The sequence below is a fragment of the Gymnoscopelus microlampas genome (genome assembly GCF_963454915.1).
Source record: "Gymnoscopelus microlampas genome assembly, chromosome: 1".
NCBI classification, from domain to species: Eukaryota; Metazoa; Chordata; class Actinopteri; order Myctophiformes; family Myctophidae; genus Gymnoscopelus; species Gymnoscopelus microlampas.
This window is the reverse complement of record NC_139962.1, coordinates 16,810,778-16,820,157: the sequence shown is the minus strand read 5'-3', so window position 1 is coordinate 16,820,157 and position 9,380 is coordinate 16,810,778.

Sequence of the window (9,380 nt, the reverse complement as noted above, 5' to 3'; positions counted from 1 at the left end):
TTCTGTCCAATATGGCTGCTGTGCATGATCGAGAGACTTCTTTATCTACAACCTTTGACCAACAAGGAAATATGTAGTCATTGATGTCACCTCCTCTCTACCTGTATGTGGTTGTGACTTCAAACCTCTATCACCGTAGATGTTTTTCTGATCTAGTCTCCACTGAGTCATCTGTGAGGAGATCACACATCAATATCAATGTGACACGTGAGAATTTCCAGGCAACTACCCACCTGTAAAGAAATTGCTGGCTTATTGTCAAAGCACCGTCAACATCTCTGACGTCATCCTTTCTATCCCTTCAGGGAAGGATGAGCTATATAATCACAGGAGAACACATCTAAATGCAATCACATAATCAGCTGCTGTAAACTGTTCTTCCAAGCTTAACCCATTAAGACCATGTCTCCTAAATCCTAACAGTTTTCAGAAAAATATATGTTGCTACAGTATACTGTAGTGGTTCTCAAAAGCTTTTCATGTCAAGGACCCCAAAAATTATATGTATTTGGCCGCCGACCCCATCTCAAAATGTTTTGTTCCAGGGACCTCCAGAAGCAAAGACTTGAGTTAAAAATGTTAGCTTAAAAAAAGAAAAGAAATAATGAGTTTTCAAAAACATTGCAGATCTACAAGCTCATGCATAGCGCGCGTGTCACTTTGTGCCACTCTATCTATGAGCTTGTAGATCTTGGGCTTGCGAGATCTGCAAATTTGCGTGACGATAGAGACTTCGTCACGAAGTGAGCTTGTATATCTGCTATTTTTGAATAACCAACAAATGTGCTATATATGCAGCTAAAATCTGAAATGACACAGATGCTTCCCGGTTTTAATGAGTTAATGTGGCAAAAGAGATAACCTATACTGTAAGTCAATTGTGATTGTGGTGATTACATTGCCAGGTCAGTCAACATTTGGACCTTAATGTAACTTGTGAGCAACATGCTGCTCAGAAACGTCAGTTACTGGCACATCGGAGCAATTCATTGAAAGCGCTTAATTCTTGCAGGCAGGACTGTTTTGTTTCCAAGGATGTGAGGTTTTCCTACAAAAATATAGCTTTATTTACCAGCAGGGCTGCTTTGAGGCCCTCCTAGGAGAAAACTCACACTTTATAGGGAAGGCATAGCACAACTCCTCACTCTTCTGTCTTAACGCGTTCTCCACATAAAAGCATTCTGCTGGGAAATGATTCTAGTTGGGGCTGTCAGTGTGCCCATCTCCACTGTATGAATCACTGGCATAGCCTGTTTGTTTTATGAGACTTAGTTGGTGTGTTATTGCCCCATACATGCATGAGTGGGGTGCAAACTCAATAAACTCACTGTTGGATCAAAAACCTTCATAGCGAGCCCCTGCACCCTGAATGCCAGCAAAGTCTTTAAGTCATTAGAACCCCTGGTATTTCTCACTGAAAATAGCACAGTGGTAAATGGCCTGAGAAGGGCTGGAAGTCAGTCTACTCTCCGCACCCTTGCACAGGGTTACATGGAGCTGTATTCAGCAGCTTGATGCCAAAAAAGGCGGTGGATTAACAATTAAAGAAATGTCAGGAGTGTTGGAAGATTGAATTGAAACTCAAACTGAAAAGGAGATTCCAAGAACCAAGAGAAATTAAGTCCTCAGCCAAATGAAATGATTCAGCGATCTCTCTGGTGTGATGTAATACAGCCTCCCTTTTCCACTTTCTCCATGGTAGTTTAACGTCCTGTGGTGGAAAGTCACTAAGTATATTTAGTCAAGTATGCCATTGTGAATTGTACTTAAGTACACTTTTGAGGTACTTTTACTTTACTTGAGTATTTCCATTTTTAAATACTTCATACTTCTACTCTACATCTCATGCTGCGTTCACACGGCAGATACAAAAGATACAAAGATACACAGCATATTTGTATCTCTGTAGCTGAAGTTGAAACCAGCTCAACTTATTTGTAGCTGTTGTAGCTTTTGTAGCTACAAACGTCTGATGTATCTTTGTATCTACATGTCGCTGGTGACCATTGAAAAAGAGTGGTAGGCTGTATCTTTGTGTCTGCCAGTGTGAACGCAGCATCAGAGGCAAATATTGTACTTTATACTCCACTAGAATTATTTGACAACTTTAGTTACTAGTTACTTTGCAGATTTAGATTATTATTACAAAACATATATTAACCACTACTTTGAAAACAGCCGATCTACAAGCTCACTTGTATCTTCGAACGATTTTGACAGATTTAGAAAACTTTGGAAATGGAACATTCAAAATGACTACTTTTACTTTTGTATAAGTAGCCTATAGATGCCAATACTATATGTTGTACACTTTTACACATTTTTATACAGGACTTGTACTTGTAGCAGAGTGCTTCTACATTGTGGTATTGATACTTTTGCTTAAGTAAGAAATCTAGCTACTTTCCCCGCCAACCAACCACCACCAACTTTAACTTCAACTTTATTGTCACATCACATCACAGGTTTACTGGTGTAAAGAAAGAAAAGTGGTTGAAATGAATTAGAAGTTTTCAGCAATGGGGAAAAGAATAGACATAGAATGAAAACATTAAAACAGGGCATAAGGACCAAATATTGCTAATATAGTTCTTGCACACTGTAAAATAAAGTGTTAATGGACTAGGGTGTAAAAATGGTTGTCCCATCTGTGTCACTACAAGGCTAATTGCCAAGGGCTTATTTTAAATGGCCTGTGTTGGTATTAGAGTTAAGTTTTGTTCCCCTGTCTATAATTCATAATGGCTGGCTGACTTTCTCAGTTAACACTGCAGATTTTACAGTGAAGCCGACGGCAACTGTAAGTAGCTATTCCAGCGGTTCCCAACCTTTTCTGGATCACAGCCCGCTTGACAAATGTCAGTGTTAAGAGGCCAGATGGATGGGCCACGTGTATTTTCAGAGCATGTTTATTTGAATCATCAATCAATCAATTGTGTTCTGGCTTATAGTATACTCTAAGTTATTCATCTGTATCACAATGAATGATTTTTTAAGGTTTTAAAGAAAAGGCACCATGACATTATTTTGCATAAATGTTCTAATATTAATGCTATATTATAATCCTCACACATCCTTAGTGTTTGCTAATTATTTGGGGGCTCACTTGCAATATCCTCACAGCCCACCAGTGGGCTCTGGTCCACTGATTGGGAATCTATTCTCTTTATCAATATGGGTGTGTTGTTGGGACAGAGCAATATGGGACCACATTAACCCCGAGATGACACAGAGGTCCTCCTGTTAGCTAATCAATAGAATAACAGTCTGCATGTGAAATGCTTTGCTCTGCAACTTCAGCAGAGGTTTCCACCTACCTACCACCCTACCCCGCACCGCCATCTCCCCCTCTAAGTCAACTCTCCCTGGGCATACAGTGACAGCGTTGGTCTGGCACGATGTGGTGGTCTGGATGTCAGCCCTAGCAGAGGTGTACAAATATAATCTGACCACAGCCCTGTCTGCAAGGACATGGAAGCCAAAGGACAAGGAGTGGTATTAGGACGAGGTTAGGATGGCAGACGGAAAAATTAATTGAGAAAAGGACTTGCTCTTACAAATACAATATTATGGCTGAAGTTCTCGGATGGTGTTGTTTATCTTTATAACCTCACTTAAACCGCATCTATTCACGTGATTGATTAACCGGGTATGGAATAGCAGCAACACACACAGGTGGCCGGGGTCAAGGAAAGACATTCCACCGTACCCTTCAGTACCTTTCAGAATATGTTTGCTAAGTGTGTGTGTGTGTGTGTGTGTGTGTGTGTGTGTGTGTGTGTGTGTGTGTGTGTGTGTGTGTGTGTGTGTGAGACAGAGAGTGTGTGTCTGTGCATGTGGATGTTTGTGGAGGTGTCTGACTGTGTGTGAGCCTGTAGTGATGATGGCATGACACACAGTTCCTAGTCCTTGAGCCCTTTCATTACACCGTCACAGGTTTCTGTCAATACAAGTCCTCTTCTATATACCAAGCAGACCGTGACAAACTGTGGTTCCTAATTCATAAACACCAGAAGTTACGTTCACCTAAAGGCCTATTCTTATAGCAACATTTCAGCTTTATAGAATCAGCGGAGAGTAAGACCTCACTGTTTGGAAATAGATTTCCTCTCTAAAACAGGACACTTCACCTGGAATGAGACAGAATGCAGGTACAGTACTTTAGCCTCAGGTGAGCTGGCATGTCTGTCTACAACACAGTCTAGACGGGAATGACTAGTAATGGCCTTACTTACGGCAAGATTTTAACCCAATGACATTTCCCCTCACACTAGTTTTACAGGGCCGGGTTACCGGGCTACTATATGAAAAGCAAAAAAGGAAGTGTGTTGTTTGTGTTGCTCTGTCTGGAAGAGGGCAATTCTGAACAAGGGACTACTCCCTTGGAAAGAAAATAGTTTTGTCTTTAGGTCTGAAAACAACAAGTTGGCACAGAGGGTGGGAGGTACTGTGTGTGTGTGTGTGTGTGTGTGTGTGTGTGTGTGTGTGTGTGTGTGTGTGTGTGTGTGTGTGTGTGTGTGTGTGTGTGTGTGTGTGTGTGTGTGTGTGTGTGTGTGTGTGTGTGTGTGTGTGTGTGTGTGTGTGTGTGTGTGTGTGTGTGTGTGTGTGTGTGTGCAGGTTTACAGGTGTAAAGAAGTGTGAAATTATCTTATTTGTGTGCGCGCCATCATTTTGTAGTTTTCGTGAGAAGAGAGGATAGAGGTATAGGGAAGAGCAGGAGAGGTAAGGAAATAAACCAGGATCGAAACAGGTCAAATAATCAAAGATAGATATTATGTGTAGTAGCAGAAATGTACATGATGTTTAGAACATTAGCATCATATGCAGGTGTAACATGCCGCCACAAGACAAGGTATATTAAAAAAGGTTGCTGCAGGTACAGTGTTCTTAAGGTGCAGTTCAATAGACCAGTTTGTGCAACAAGGAAAGGTAGAAAACTCATTTTCACATACTGTAGGTAAATCCACTCAGGTAAAAGAAGAACACAAGCAAGGTAAATCTGCATAATATTCAGAATATTCAGGTATGAATGTAATCTACATGAGGGAAGGTAATCCAGCATAGGGAGACTAGACCGACAGTGTACATACTGTGGAAAAGTCCTGTGGTCTTGTGAAATCCACCCCTTGTCCAGATGCCGCTATATGAACTGAGAACTGAAATACGATTATAATGGAAAGTAGGTGTCATAATGGCTGACCATTTTAAAAAGATGCTGAAACAGCGTCAGCCAGGGTAATGGACCAATTAGACATAACGTTTTATTTCAGTATGAAATCTAAATGTGCAGTCTACAACAAAGCCATTGTTTGCATTTTTATAGATATGTTTTCAGCCTCACTGGCAGCCGGGCTCTAAGGATGGCAACACTTTGGTCCCAAACAAGAACTAATGGCATGATTGCCATGAAACTTATTGAGTGCATTCATACAATGCGTAGGATGAATACTTCTGATTTGAGTGAGTGACTCCAAGACCTTTGCTGTAGTGCACCCTCAGGCTATAATATCAAATGATTATGTTGAACCTAGTGGCCTTTCCTCATCACCTATAGGCCAACATTTCCGCTTGTTTTACCGTTTAAAAGGTACTTTAAAAGCCTGTTTATACTGTGTAGTGATGACATGTCCACTCAAAACTGTTTTCTGTCTCCTCTCTCAAAGTTTAGAACAACCAAAGAGGCTTTTGAGGACAATTTGCTCAGTGAGAGATGAGGATGATGAGACAGATTGTGGTTGGGGGAAGGGGGCGGGGTGCATGGTCAGAACGCACGTTTGCAGACACACACCAGCTGTGAGTAACACGGCTGACCTGAGTGTCAGAGCAGAATGATTCTCTACCAGGCCTCCATGGCAGCCTGCTGCTGGGAAAAGTACCCAGTCTGTGTGAATGAATGTTATCACCTTTCCACTGGTGCCTTAATCAGGGATTCATTATTCATTTGGACGATGAATTCTAATCTCTGTCTAATGGGACAATCAGTCTTAGTTGGGACGACAACAGGAAAAGGCTCAGACACTTTTTCACACTGGTCCCAAATTCTGTGAGTGTCTGTGAAGCTTATTTTGCAACACTAACAAAGTGGCTATTTTTTTTTTTCACCCCACTTGGTAAACAACATGGAGCTTTTCCCATAGCCACTGATTAACCTTGGGGAGGGGACAGTTCAGAGAGCTGCCTGTCCTCTTAATTGTGAATCGACAATTTCCTAACACGACTCGAACCCGCGATGCACTCTCAGGCTACTTTTGAGCCTAGGTGCCCGGACGGTTCGGGCCATTTCTAATTGATACACTCCACAACTGACATAACTATAAAATATGGGACCCATATTTGCGGTACATCAGCCCTGAACTAGCTAATACAAAGGATAGAATGCTGCCATTCATATATATATAGGACCACTGATCCTGACTCCATTATATTGTTATTCTTTTCCAATTCTAGTTTCTGTTCCAGTATGGGTCTTTGTTGGCCTCATGGCCTAACTAGGAAACGTCAAAAACACTATCATGCATGCATGTGCACAACTGTAGTACTCAATCGTCATCCCTTGATCGGAAACATATGCTGCTACACAGAAAAATCATCAATTTACTATTTACTATCTACATACACACACACACACACACACACGCACGCATGCACGCACACACACACTAGAAATGTGTGCCCTATTGAGTGAGAAAGTAAAATGGTGTGAACAAACAGACAAGGTTTCCACGTCCCTATAAGGACAAGTGAGAAAGTCACCCTGCCTGGAGACAGCAGTAGCCTACAGCATGTGAGTGTGCATAAGCCATGATGACTAATTGAGGACAAACACTGGGGCTGTAACAGTATTCACAAAACCCTGCAGTAGTAGGAACTTACTGTAAGTTGATCTCCATTGATTAAAGCTGAAATCTGCAACTTGTTTTATTGCATAAAAATACATTTGAACCATTCTGTATGGTAGGGTATGTTAATACAATATAACTAGCACCTCTGCAGTGGTTGGAGGTGGTCTCGCTATTCTATTGAAACCTTTGGCCCAATATCTCCCAGGATAAGTTAGGATTCCTGCTGGTCTCTCACACAGGAAACCTGGGTTGTTATTGCAATTACTTATTTGTCGGGAGAGGACCTAAACCTTACGGATTGCAACTTTAAAGAAAATCATATATAGCCACTGGCCATGTGATTTCAGAGGGAAAAACATGTGTGCAGAGAGCAGGCCTTTGATAGAGCAATAAAATCACGTATTTCACATTAAGGATTTTACAGACAAAACAGTGCACATAATGAATTGAGAAGAGAGAAAGAGAGAGAGAGAGAGAGAGAGAGAGAGAGAGAGAGAGAGAGAGGGGGAGAGAGAGAAAACACAGAACATGTGTTAAGCTTCTTCACTTTCCCTCTGGGCTCCTCGATGTCAAAGTTACCTCATCACAAGGGTGTGGGCGTGTGTATGGGGGTAATTGTGGAGGGTGGCTGAGTTAAGGACTAAACCACAAGGGTCCCCCAGGTGTCTATCCATGGCCCCCTCCTTCACAGCAGATCTACAAGCTCACGTTGTATTCTAACAACATGTCTGATTTAATTAGAATACAAGCTTGTGAGCTTGTTAGAATGTTAGAATACGTTGTGAGCTTGCAGATTTGCTATTTTCGCAGATTGTTCACCAATTATGACATGCCCAGAAGAGGGATGCTAGGGTTCAAATGGTTAATTTGGAGCGGGGGTTGGGGCGGGATGGGCGGATGGAAAATCTTGACACCATGCACACCAAGCCGCCCCCTTTCTCTCTTCCAGTCCTCAACCTGTTTTGCAGTACCAAGCTAATATGACTCAACATATGAATCAGTCAAGAGATGAGGAACCACTGTCATTATCTCTTGGTTCCTATGTCGACTCTAGCTGTCACTCTGTGACTAGACCCACCCCTTCTCTGTTTCCATGGGAACTCTGTTCTGTAGCACTCTGTTGTGGAATCTTTGGGGAAATGCTTCGTCAGAATGCTTCAAACTCTACACAGGGTGTCTGTTTTTGGCGACCTCTAGCCTTCGTCACGACAAAGCCACCAAGCTCTTCACATCCTGTACAGAAGGGCAGTCCTGGCCACTGATTCAGAGTTCAACAATGGCGAGGATGGGTGAGAATGCTGACGCTTCATTTGATTAGCTCAACTGATCATTCAGCTAGTGAATGACTTTATGTTCACCCTGTGGCCGTCTCAAACCTATCTTCTGTGTAGATTTATATCAATAAATGTGTACAACTGAACAGCTTTAACACATCTTTAAATGAATAAATACACAGCTCAAAACCAGACCTCCAACCTCTTCCAGCAGTGAGAATTTTGGCTGAAGAGATCCAATGATAGACGGTCATGTCTCATCACTGGTCACTCTGCCCATCACATAACCAATAACACACAAGCCTAAAAAATGTCTCCCACTTCCAAAACCTCTATCTCCCTATTATCTCTATCACTTCATCCTTCCACCCTTCTCCCTGACCTAGCACCCCACACTTCCTCCCCCTCCAGTAGCCCGGGCCATCTGGCTCTCTCTACCCAAACCGTCCATCCACTGTTTGTTGAAACAGAGGTGGGAGACCACAGATTAAAAAACAAGCTCTCCTACATAAATTTTATGCTAAAAAAAGAAGAAGAAAAAATAAATTCATAAAGTTAAGTCTGCGTGCATGAGTGCTTGAATTCAGGCATGCATGGCCAGTTGTTTACAGAAAAGGTATTGATGGAAAGAAAATTATACTGATTTTTTTAGATTTTGTGTTATTTGTTTTGGGTAATTTACTATTTCTACTGACAGGACAGTGAAGAGATTCAGACAAGTGAGGGCACAGAGGCGCGATGACATGCAGCAGATGTCCCAAGGAGGGAATAGAACCCGAGACATTGCAGTTGTGTGAAGTGCTCATTAACTGCTTGAGTCACCCCACATCACCTCAGAAGAGCACATCATGCTCTGCTCACATCTTAATAAGTGTTTCTTGGAACATCTTCCCCTTGGTCCATCAGGGTATTCATAAATCAACAATTTGTATCCATAACAGCGCCACAGATACAAATCTTTAGCAAAGCGTCAGCAACAAATCTGTGTGAAAACAACCCACTGTGGTTTGAGAAATAAACTGGGGATTAGGTAAGGATATAATGGCCTGTGGTGATGTATGGATTGTTATGTATGGAGTCAGGCACTGCCTGCAGGAGAGAGAAGAGAGAGAGTAACAGAGAGAGAGAGAGAGAGAGAGAGAGAGAGAGAGAGAGAGAGATAAGGTTGAGGTGAACGCTTTGATACAAACCAGGCTGCCTCCCAGAGGCTTAGAAAGGAGACAGGTTGTAAATATTCCTCAGAACGTAACCTTGTTACAAGACG